Raw genomic sequence first — 12,472 nt, 5'->3', positions numbered from 1 at the left:
CTATACCTCCATCCTCCCCTTCACACACACACACACACACCACATCACTGACACTCTCATGTCTTCTTTTGCAGGCCCAGGCATGAATCTAGTTACACTGGACAAAGTTCCATGCATATACCTCTATGCCCTACACCCCCAGAGGATAAAAGGAATGGCTGGCAAGGGCAGACCATTTCAACAAATGTGAAGCTCAGAGGAAGCAGACAAATAATTTTCCAATCAGTGGTTGTATTCATCGGGAAAAGGAGAGAAAGGGGAAGGGATTGGCCCTGCTGCACTTCAAGCTTCATCGTAAAAAGAAAAATAACAGCATAATTGAGAGTTTGGGAAAGGGATCATTTTTGGAAATTAAAAAAAGGAGTCTTAAAATTCCGCTCAATCTTTAAAAACCATTATGAACAACGTCTGTGCCCTTTACATTTTGGAATTCCAAAGAAAAGCTAGGATCATCTCATCTCAACTTTGGCCAACCTGTGTACCCTTTCAGTCCTCAGGGAGGTCAGTGGTGAATAACACCTGCATGAACTTACCTGTTCTGGAAAGACACAGTCAGCATCCACTGTCGGCCAGACTCTGTGCTAGGCTTAGAGACAGAGAGCTGACTAGGAGAAACTCGGAGTACTGGGAATATTTATACATATGTGATTGATATTACTTTATGTAATACATGATACAGTAGAAAATTGTGCAGAGGGACAAATACGTATACTTCTGGAACATTAGGGAGAAGGCTACTCGGGAAGATATCATTAGAAGGTTATATCTGAGCCTGGCCCTGACTGAGGATCAGAAACTCTCCTAGGGTAATGAATTGTTGCTACCCTCATCCGTCTTTTCAGAATAAGGCTCTCCACTGCTCTGAGACTCTATTCAACGAACTAACTCTGTGCACAGAATAGAGACAGGAAAGAAGGCCGGATCAACAGAAGGCTCTCTCACTGAATGGGGGCAGTGTACATGACTGAAATCCTGCCCTGCAAAACAAACAGTTGGTTTCTGTCCACAGGGGTTATTTAGCATGTATTTTCATCTCTAATACATACAGATATTATTTCAATAAAACCATCCTCCACCACCCTGAAGTAAACAGAGACACAAATTATTCCTGGGCCTCAACATGCACATTTTAATGTTTCATTATGCACAGACTATCTCAATATGGCAAGACTATTGGCTAAAAGAAAATAAGGTTAATATAACCAAAGAGGCCCTCACCTAAAAGAGTATGTCAATGACCTAGAAAATCCAGTCCTTGTTTATTTATTTGACTATTAATACTTAAAGTCTTTGTTTCATCTTGAATAAATCTCTTAGAAATTTCGCTTTTTACTCATGCTTTTTAGTACTTATCATACAACAGCAAGGATTTCCTTATTAGAAAAAGAGAATTTAAACAGCCTAATCTGAAGTGGACTTTTACTGTTTCCTTTTATCTATATAAAATGACTCATAAAGATTATATCTAAGGGATGATTGGGGATATTATGAAATTAAAATTTGTAACCAGCTGAGATTAGCTTATTTACTTATTCCTCAGAGGAAGAACCGATATGAAAATCTTAGCTAATTTTATAAAGACTGAAATTTAAGAGACAAGAAAGCAATGCTTATAATTGCATTTGTGTGCATGCACATATGGAAATATTACATTTTGATGTTTCATAATCACCTTTCAACTCATTTTTTTTTTCATGGTATTTAAGTTTTCCATTTCAAAATGACTGGAAATTCATTAGATGTTTAGGAAACTTTTCCAGCCCTGGAAATGGTGAATTTTCATTCGGATAGCTGGCTTTGCCTTTGTAATATCTGAATATTGGCCCACAGAGATGGCAATAATTATATTAAGATTTTAAGATTTATGAAATATTACCACTTTTCTCTTTTGATCTTATCAACTTTATTTTAATCTATTTGGTCAGAGGAAATTCACACTCAGACCCATTTGAAGTCACATGCCTATTAAAGAAGGCCCCAGATCTTCTGACATCAAATTCTGTGCATTCTCTACAGACATTCATACCACCTCTGTCTTGCACCACTCTGGACTCCACCAGGAAGGCTCAGTCTTTTCTAACACTATCTCTTCGAGGAACAGAAACCCAAGTTCCTTCCTTCATTCAGTCAATGCATATCTATTGAATACCAGTATGTACCAAGCACTGGGATACAAAGCCCATTCCTCCCAGAGATTATATTCAAAAGAAAGAGGAGAATATGCATAAAAACAGAAGATCATACATAATAATGCCAGATAGTGACATATCCTATGAAGAAACATCGGGTAGAGTTAGGTATGGAGATCAATAGGAGTTTTACTTCAAATAGCATGACTACAAAAAGGCTCTTTGAAGATGTAGCATTTGAGCAGATTTCAGCAGAAATCTGTGTGAAATTAGAAAAAGGGCTCTATAAAAAATCTAAGCCAGAGTAATTCTGACAGAGAAAGAACAGTGCAAAGGCCCCAGCATTTGGGAACATCCGTGGTAAGTTCAAGGATAAGCAGGTAGGCCAGTGTGGCTGGGTCAGGGTGTGAGGGGAAGAGAGAGACAGTGAATGAGGGCAGATTATGTATCTGTCTGATAAACCCCAGGCAGAGCTTCAGACTTTTTGTTTTTGTCTAAGAGACCTACTGGAGGATAAAGAAGGGTGATGCGGGTCCTACTGTCTTCAACAATCATTCTAGAAGGCAAGAAAATAGACCCCCACTTTTTAAAAGAGAAAATTCTAACAAAACTGGGCTTTCTAGAAGAATATCTAGAGAAACTACACAAAGGTTTTCTCTTGTCTCTACTAAATTTCTATTATTAAAAACAGCTTACATTATGCTGAGAATTTAAAAACATTAAGTCTCCAAAGATTTTAATGAACTAGAAGCCTTTAAGATGCTTCTAAACCTGTAGCAGTGATTGCATCATTCAGAAATAGAAAAATTAGCATTGTGGCTTGTCGGAGCCTGCGTCCAGTAAGTGTTAGCTTTTTTCCCAGAAGTTTCTTTCTGGGTCAGTAAATTTGTCAGATATTGGTTCTCTTGGTTACATAAAAAGTGGATACAAAATGACCAGTCTAATTACACCAAATGATTCATGGGGACATAACATTCCAAAAAAATATTTATGTGGAATTTTCAGGTCACTTACTTTGCCCAAGTCTAGACAAGGGTAAAATGGAATCTGTTTATCCTGCCTGCAATAACCAAAGACGATTTCACATCCTTATGATACTAACATCCATCCACTAAAACAGGCAACATTTGATGGCTTCCACTGTATGGAAGTGGGAGGGAGGGAGGCAGTGGATGGCTTCCACTGTATGGAGGTGGGGATGAGGGAGGCTAGGGTATGGGATGGATGAGTCTTTCATGGCAATGGTCCATTTCTATGGGGGTGTGGTGACTCACCTGAAATACTTAGAGCATTTACTAGGAAGTGGGCAAGATCAAGAGGAGCCCTGCGTGGATGAGCACAAACTGAAAAAAAAATTTTTTTGAGGCTCATCTTATACGCCACCACCTCTTTGAAGCTTTCCTTGCGTTTACAGAACTAATTATTTTCTCCTATGAAGCTCTTTAATATTGTTAATATTCCACAGTTACATCCCTTATGCAGCATCATCTAGTTGTGTGTGAATAAATCTAGCTCCTTGAGGAGAAGCATTATATCCTATTCATTTTGTAGCCCCTACAGCATTTGTAACACAGCAGATGTTCAACACCTGTTTGGTGAAAAAAGCTGCATGAAGAGATAACTGTTAACATCGGTTTCAATAAGATATGTAAATGTATATGCATATGTATATGTATGATCTTTACAACAGCTTTAGGAGCTAGTGACTATTACCCCAATGTTAGAGATGAAAAAATTAAAGTGTTAGAAGGTCACAGATACTTGAGGTGAGACTTGAACCAGGTTCCAAAGGGAATTTTCCAGTTAACATAAATTGATGAGAAAGTAGACAATATTTAAGGGCAAAGAAGCAGCATATATTAAGCACATTCGTGGGGAAAAGCTGAGTTGTTACTTAATAAATACAGCTAATAATGGTCTGGGAAAAGGAATCTAGCTGAACCTGATGACTCCTTTTATTTTTCAAGTTAGGAAAAACTCAATACCTGTAAAATATGTAACAAACATGCAGGTTATAAAGCATGGGCATAAAGGCACCCCTGTGCCCACCACTAGGTTAACAAAGCAGATGCTCAGCATCCCTCCTCATCAGGGAAATACAAATCAAAACCACACTGAGATACCACCTCACGCCAGTCAGAGTGGCTAAAATGAGCACATCAGAGAACTCTAGATGCTGGCGAGGATGTGGAGAAACGGGCACCCTCCTACACTGTTGGTGGGAATGTAAACTGGTACAGCCTCTCTGGAAAACAGTGTGGAGGTTCCTCAGGAAACTAACAATAGAACTCCACTATGACCCAGCAATAGCACTGCTAGGAATTTACCCAAGGGATACAGAAATGCTGAGGCATAGGAGCACATGGACCCCAATGTTCATAGCAGCACTCTCCACAATAGCTAAAACATGGAAAGAGCCTAAGTGTCCATCAACAGATGAATGGATCAAGAAGATGTGGTTTATCTATACCATGGAATACTACATGGCAATGAGAAACAATGAAATCTGGCCATGTGTAGCAACATGGATGGACCTTGAGGGTGTTATGCTGAGCGAAATAAGTCAGGCAGAGAAGGACAAATATCATATGTTTGCACGTATAGGAGGATTAGGAGGAACTTGACGGAGGAACAAGGGGGAGAAGAAGGGCGGAAATGGTGGGGGAAAGGGAGAGAGGCAAACCATGAGAGACTCTTGAATGCTGACAAAAACTGAGGACTGATGGATATTGGGGGGAGGAGGGATGGGCATGGAGGAGGGCACTTGTGAGGATGAGCACTGAGTGTTATGTGGAAACTAATTTGACAATAAACTATTTGTAAAACAACAACAACAACAACAACAAAGCAGAGCCAATGCAGAAGCCCTGTGTGCTCCCCCGACGGTGTCCTGCGTGTTCCCAAGAGGTCACCACTATCTTGACGTTTGTGTTTGTCAGAGACTCGTATTCATTCCTAATTTTGCCACATAGTAAAAATCCTTAAGTAAAATAAATTCATCTTTAAAATATTTAGATAAATCTTTTATTTATTTTGCACAAATTGCCCATTTTCATTTAAAATTATGCTTGTGAATTTAATTGATACTGGAGTACATTTATTTTCACTGCTGTATCATACACCACTGAATTAACATGCAGTGATTTTGTTGTCTATTACACTGTTAATGGGCATTTGTCTTATATCTAATTGTGTGCTATTATAGAAACGCTTCTAATACCATCATCTTCCATGTTACCTAGCAGATGCAGATGACAAATGGGAGATATGACAAGATCAAAGATGCGGTGTCTTCAATCTTACTACATATTGTCAAATTACTTTCCTTAGGGATCCTACCATCTTACCATTCCCTTCACTAACAGCATGTACAGCATTCCTGGTCCTCACCGTCCTTGCCATCCTTTAGTGATATCGACTTTAATTTTTGCCATTTTTAAGCATCAAATCACTGTGGTTTCAATTTACATTGCCCCCACATTAATAATTAGTTTGAACTATAACATTATAATTAGTTCTGATATCTGAGAGAGTTTTTATTTGTCTTATTTGTCTTCAGAAATGTACTGGCTATTCTTGGCCCTTGGTTATTCTATATAAATGTTAGAATCAGTTTGCCAAACTTCATGGGACGCTTTGCTGGAATTCCACTGGAAGGGTATCTAATTTCTAGATCACTTTGGAGACTATTCATCTCTTTGTGATGCTGAGTCTTGCTATTTTTAAACCTAGTATCTCTTTCTGAATTACAGTAATTAATGCTATAGCTACTGTAGCAAACATATCTAAAAAGTACAAAAGCTTAAAGCTCTACATTAATTTACTCCTCTTTTCATAATGAGTTTTCTTGAGCAGTAGGGGGATCTCCAAGCAGTGGGACAGGGACACAGGCTCTTACCATGTTATGGCTCTGCCCACTTCAAATCTCAGTATTTGTTGGCTGCAAGTCATAAAGACTGCAACAAGATGATGTGTAGGGATCGCTATCAGCCGGGGTCTGATAATGGTACATAGCATGTCAGTTCACACTTCACTAGATGGAAATGTGCCCCAGGGCCAGACTTGGCCACAAGGAAGGATGGGGCATCTTGTCTAGCTTTGTGCCCAGAAGAAAGGGAATGAGCCTATTAATTCACAAATTTGAATGTCTTTCTATAAATTCATCTAAGTTTCTCAATAAAGATCTTACACATTTTTGTTAGACTTAGCCCTAGACTTATATTTTCATTTCTATTATGTATATATATGTATACAAATATATATATTTGTATGCTTTTTAAAAATCGTATTTTTAAATACCTTTCTTCAACTATGATAAATATGACTTTATCAATTAAAAACTATAATTTATCAATTAAAAATACACTTAGTTCTTATGTTACTAATCTTATATCAGCATCATACTAAACTCTTAATTTTAAGGATTTATTGTTACATTCTGGATTTCTACATAATCCTATCACATAAGAAAATGGGCTTTGTTGTTTATGTCTCAATCTTTCCATTTTATTTATATCTCCCTGCCTTGAGTTAGAACCTCCAGCAAAATATAGAAGTGCTTATTTCACTGACTTTTAAAAGCATACTTCTGGTGTTTCACCATTATGTACAGTGTTTGCTCCAAATTTTTGTCACATATCTTTCATTGGGTTAATACAATTTATTTCTATTCCTAGTGGCTAAGATTTTATCATAGGTGAATGTAGAAACATACCAAAATTTTCTCTGCATCTATTGAGGTGATTATACCACCGTTTTTCTTTTTTAATCTATTAAAATGGTGATTTGGTTTAACAGAATTTAAAAAAAATTTTAATGTTTTCTTGTTTTTGAGAGATGGCGGGGCAGGGAAGGGGCAGAGAGAGAGGGAGAGACAAAATCCAAAGCACCAAGCTCTGAGCTGTCAGCACAGACCCCAATGCAGGACTCGAACTCACGAACCATGAGATCATGACCTGAGCCAGAGTTGGATACTTAACCAACTGAGCCACCAAGTGCCCCTTTGGTAAAATTTTTAAATGTTAAACTATGCTTGAATTCCTGAGATATATCCAATTTCTTTATGATGTCTTGTTATAGTTTGTATGCAGTTTGTTAATATTTTACTTATGATTTTTACACTAAATTTATGAGCTAGAAGCCTAGATGGGACATTAATTTGCCTTCCCTATGAGCTTCCTTTGGAGAACCAAGTTTACACTAGCCTCACAGAATAAGACAGAAATTATCTCTTACTGATTTCTGAAAGAATTCACATATGATCAGAATTATAAGTCCTTGAATGAATTCTCTGCATGTGGAGTGCTATAAACTGAATGTCTGGGTCTCTAAAAAACTCCTATGTAGAAGCTCTAATCCCCAGTATAATGATATTTGGAGGTGGGGCTTTTGGGAGGTAATTACGGGACAAATTAAACCAGTCATTATGAATGGGATTAGTGCCCTAATGAAAACAGACATAAGAAAGATGGTCTCTCTCTCTGCCATGTGAGGACACAGTGAGAAGACAGCCATCTGCAAGCCAGAAAGAACTCTCACCAGAACCCAACTATTCACACATATACCGCATTTACATAAATAAGTACATACTTCATATATAGTAGTAAAGTTGCCCAAATACTTTCTAAATCACATAAATCTGTGCTTTAACTGAAATTATGTTCATTCCTACTGGTATTTTTCTTTACCTCTTCTGTTTTCTTTTGATCAATACTTCCAGTTTGTTAATTTTATTAGTCTTTTCAAAACATCATCCTTGGTTCTGTATCCCTTTTATTTCATATTTTATTAATTCATATGCTTAACTTTATTTTTTTCCTTTTTTCCTTTGGCTTTTTTTTTTTTTTTTTNTTTTTTCCTTTGGCTTTTTTTTTTTTTTTTTTGGTTTTTCTCATTTCCATCTTCTTAAGTTGAATGCTGAGCTCATTAATTTTTAGCCTTTCTTGTTTCCTAGTTGGAACATTTAAGACTATAAATATAACTCTATCATTTTAGTTGCAACCCACATGCGTTGATATGTAGTATCTATTGTGCAACTCTGTTTTATAATATTCATTAAAATGTCATCTTCACTGATCCTTGAGTTGTTTTGAAATATCCTTAAAATTTCAGTGAGATGAATTATGATTTTTTTTGGTGGTTTCTTCCTGGTTTTTGTTTGTTTTTAATTTCTACCTTAAATACATTGACATGAGTGAACAAACACCTTTATGCTCCTATTTTGGGATCTTTCATTCATTCCTATATGCCAAGCAATGTGCTAAGTCTGGCAGTCGGCACCAGAGCACAAGTTTCTGTCCTCATGGGCTCTTAGCATAGAGGGGAAGATAGGTCATAAAGAAGGCAATAATATCAACATGTAATATGCTCTACATTGTATTTTTCTATATAATACTCACTAGAAGATTAAGTGGCTCTATTACCACATGAGAAGTATTACCGACATGAGTTAACAGCACAATCATATATAACATTTATTGATGAGTGATGAGTTAATAACATGAGTTAATAACACGACTTAATAACATGACCATATAGAATGTTTAAGGATTACTACCAAGTTTTCTCCTGAGCAAACCCAAGAAGGATGACTGCCACATTCATTCCGCTTGGGCTGAGAACAAGGTAGGTTTTTCTTTAAATTCTTGATTCATTCACAATAACCAGAAAAAAGACCCTTAACCATATTGCCTTCATCAGCTTTCCTTGGCCTTGAAAGTAGAGAAAGATTCAGGAAATTATTGGATGGATGGGTCAGAGATGGTGATGTGAGAGTCTTCATGTTCTTTCAGTAATATCTGCTAATCCATAATCTCCTCTCAGTGTTTTTACTGAGAGGCAGCTTGGGGACCAGGTAGGATTCATTTGGGAACAAATCTGGCTGGCAATCTCAGGTGGAAGCCCGTCTCTTCTTCTTGAAGAAGAGTAGAATGAAGTCTTCATCCCTCACATCCTACAAATTCATCCTCTGCAGTCAATCACAGAAAGGCACATCTCTACATCCTCTAGAGAGACTTCCGAAACCCAGACCTTTCTCTTACCTGGGTCTTTTTTTCCAGGCTTTCACTGGTTGTGCTTTGCTGGAAAAAAATAAGAGACCATTCTTTCCTTGCTGTCCTTAGCCAGCTGATCCCTTACAGATATTGCCAAGAAATGATGTAGGAAGATGAAAAACACCATTTAGAATGAGCCCAAGGTCAGCCTTACAATGAGTATTTGATGTCCAAGGCTAGACTGCCTAGTATCCATCACCGAGATGTGCATTCTTGCTGTGCTGTCACCAGGCACGTCAACCACCCCCACCTCTACTGCAATCCCCTCAGGAACCCTCAGTGAAACAGCTCAGCTGGGCTGCCAGCTGACAACCTAATTTCTATTTTTCATATTTGCTCAAACTTGCTGAATGGCCTAGTGCATAATCAAATTTCGTTAATTCATATTCTTCAACTCTTGGGAACAATATCCTATAAGCCTCTTATATCAAGTTTATTAATTGTGCTGTGCACATCTTCTAAAGCTTTAATGATTTTTGGTCTGAATGTTCCATCAGTTTCTGAGAGGTATATTAAAATTTCCTACAGTTGTTCAATTCTGTTTATCAGTTCTTTCAAATTCTGTTTATTTTTGAAGCATTTTAGTGGGCAAATAAAAGATCAAGATTTTCATATCATCTTGGCAAAATGAACCTTTTGCCATCAAAGGGTAACTCTTTTTATCTCTAGGACTACTTCTTTCCTAATAGTGAAACCTGCATTTAAATTTGTTGACTATTTTCCAGACATAATTTCTCTATCCTTTTAACTTCCAGCTTTCTATATCCTCATTTTTCAGGTCTGTCTCCTGTAAACATCATGGAACGGATTTTTATTTTTTAAATCTATTTGACAATCTTTATTTTTTATCTGGAGAGCTGGCTACACATATTAGATTTCTTTCTACTCTCAGTTTTTGTGCTTTCTCTTGGATTATTTCCTGGGTTTCCTGTTTCTCTCTTACTGCCTTCTTTTAAAATGACTGACATTTTCTCCTACTTTAATTCCAATTACACCTACACTCAGTTTTCATGCTGCTGTTGTTCAGTTATTTAGCATTTCCTCATTTTCAATAGTTTATAGCAGAATGAGAAGTATTACTCTACACCATAATTTTAAAAGATTTAACATATTTACCATCTTTCTAAGGTGACATCTCAGACCCTTTAACAGGGATCACTTTTCATTTCCCTTAATCACATCCTTTGTATGAAGATGGTAAACACCCTTCATCTTTGATTGAAAATGCCCTTATTTCACCCTTTTGAAAGATAGTTTCCCTGGACTTACAATTCGAGTTTATCAGTTATTTTCTGTCAGAAGTTTGAATACTATTCCACTATGTCCTGGATTCTCTTGTTGTCATTGTCAACAGAAACCCTAATTTTTACTACTTTATATGTAAACTGTCTTTTCTGATAGCTTTTAATACTTTCTCTTTGTTTTTGTTGTCCCCTCCCACAATAAATCTCACAGTTAATGAGGGCTGGCCCAGTGGGACCAACAGAATATAGTGGAAGTGCCAAGATGCGATTCTGAGAGTAAGTCTTAAAAAGCATGGTCGCTTTTCCTTGGATGACTCATTCTGAAGGAAGCCAGCTGCCATACCATGAAGACAGCCAACCTATAAAGAAGCCCCACTGGCCCCAACTAACAGCCAGCCTCAATTTCCCAGCCATATTTCCCAGCCATATGAGTCAGTCACCTTGGATTTGGATGCCCTGGTCAAGCTCTACACAAGCTTCCAGCTGACTGAAGCCCCAGCCACCATTTGACTGAAAACTCATGAGACCTCAGGTCAGAACCACCCACCTGAACCACTCTCCAAATTCTGACCCATACAACCTATGAGAGATGATAAATGATTCTTGTGATTTTAAGCCATCACATTTTGGAGTGTTTTGTTACACAAAGATAGGAGCTACAGCAAATACAATTTGTCCCAAATGGGATTTGTTGGGGTGCCTTTACCCGATGATTACTGTTTTTTATAATTTCTGACAAGTTCTCAGCCATTGTTTCTTTAAATACTGCTTTCCCTCACTTTCTATATTTATCTTGGACTCCAGTTTAAAATTTTAAGAACTTCTCATTGTGTTCTCTTATTTTTCATCTTTTTTGTGTCTCTATGTCACATTCTGTGTAAATTATTTAAATTTATCTTTCAGTGAACTCGTTTTCTCTTTATTTGTTAATCATCTGATATTAACCTGTTACATTTTTCAAATTAATGTATAATTTACAAACAATAATATGCATAGATTTTTGGCATAAGTTCATTGAATTTTGATGTATATTACACATGTTACCACAACTACCATACAGTCAAGATATAGACATCCATTAGGTCAGAAAGATGCCCCTTTCCAGCCAAATGCCTCTCCCAGAAGCAACCATTGTATTTATTTCTACCATCTATTCTAGAATATCAATAAATGTAATCATACAGAAGATATTCTTTTGTATCTGACTTCCTTAGGTCAACATAGTTTTTAAAATTCATTCACAATGTTGCTTACTGTAATTCATTCCTTTATATTGCTGAGCCGCAGTCCATTGCTGAATGGTTTATACATTTAATTGGTTACAGACACTTTGGCTGTTTCTGACTTGGGGACTCCTAGAAACAAAGCTGTTAGCAACATTCTTGCCCAAGATTTTTGAAGACTTGATTTTAGTTTTCTTAGATAAATACCAAGGAGTGAAGGCTCTACCCAGAAGTCAAATTTTTTGTCAGAGATAAGGTGTATGTTTGACTCTGTATAAAACTGACAAATTATTATTCAGTTTACAATTCTTTCTCCACTAGAAATTTGAGAGAAAGTTCTCACCAACACTTGTGTCAATCTTTTAAATTATAGTCATTTTAGCACATATGAAATGGTTCTTCTTTTTGGTTTTAATTTGCATTTCCATGTCTTCTGACGTAATTTTTCAAGATCTTCGACCTTTTTTTTTTTTTAAATTAGGTTGTCTCAGGGCACCTGGGTGGCTTGGTCGGTTATGCAATGGACTCTTGATTTCAGCTCAGGTCATAGATCTCACAGTTTGTGAGTTCAAGCCCCATTTCAGGCTCTGTGCTGATGGTGTAGAGCCTTCTTGGGATTCTCTCCTCTCTCTCTCTCTCTCTCTCTCTCTCTCTCTCTCTCTTCCTCTCTCTCTCTCTCAAAAATAAGTAAACATGTTTTAAATTGGGTTGTCTTTTTATTTCTTAGCTATAGGATTTATTTATGCATTTCCCAATATAATCAAGTCCTCTGTCATATAAATATGTATTGCATATATTTTCTTGCAGTGTACGTCATGCCTACT

The 12,472-nt window shown here is 37.0% G+C and overlaps 1 protein-coding gene across 3 annotated transcripts in view; it reads right to left on the bottom strand.

Moving 5' to 3' along the window:
• The window catches only part of PRKG2 (protein kinase cGMP-dependent 2), a 100,916-nt gene that overhangs the window by 15,605 nt on the left and 72,839 nt on the right, over positions 1-12,472 (bottom strand). The gene's annotated exons all lie outside the window — the stretch shown is intronic.

Source organism: Hyaena hyaena, unplaced genomic scaffold, assembly GCF_003009895.1.
Source record: "Hyaena hyaena isolate Hyena2069 unplaced genomic scaffold, ASM300989v1 scaffold_915, whole genome shotgun sequence".
Taxonomy (NCBI): domain Eukaryota; kingdom Metazoa; phylum Chordata; class Mammalia; order Carnivora; family Hyaenidae; genus Hyaena; species Hyaena hyaena.
This window is presented reverse-complemented; position numbering and strand designations above follow the sequence as displayed.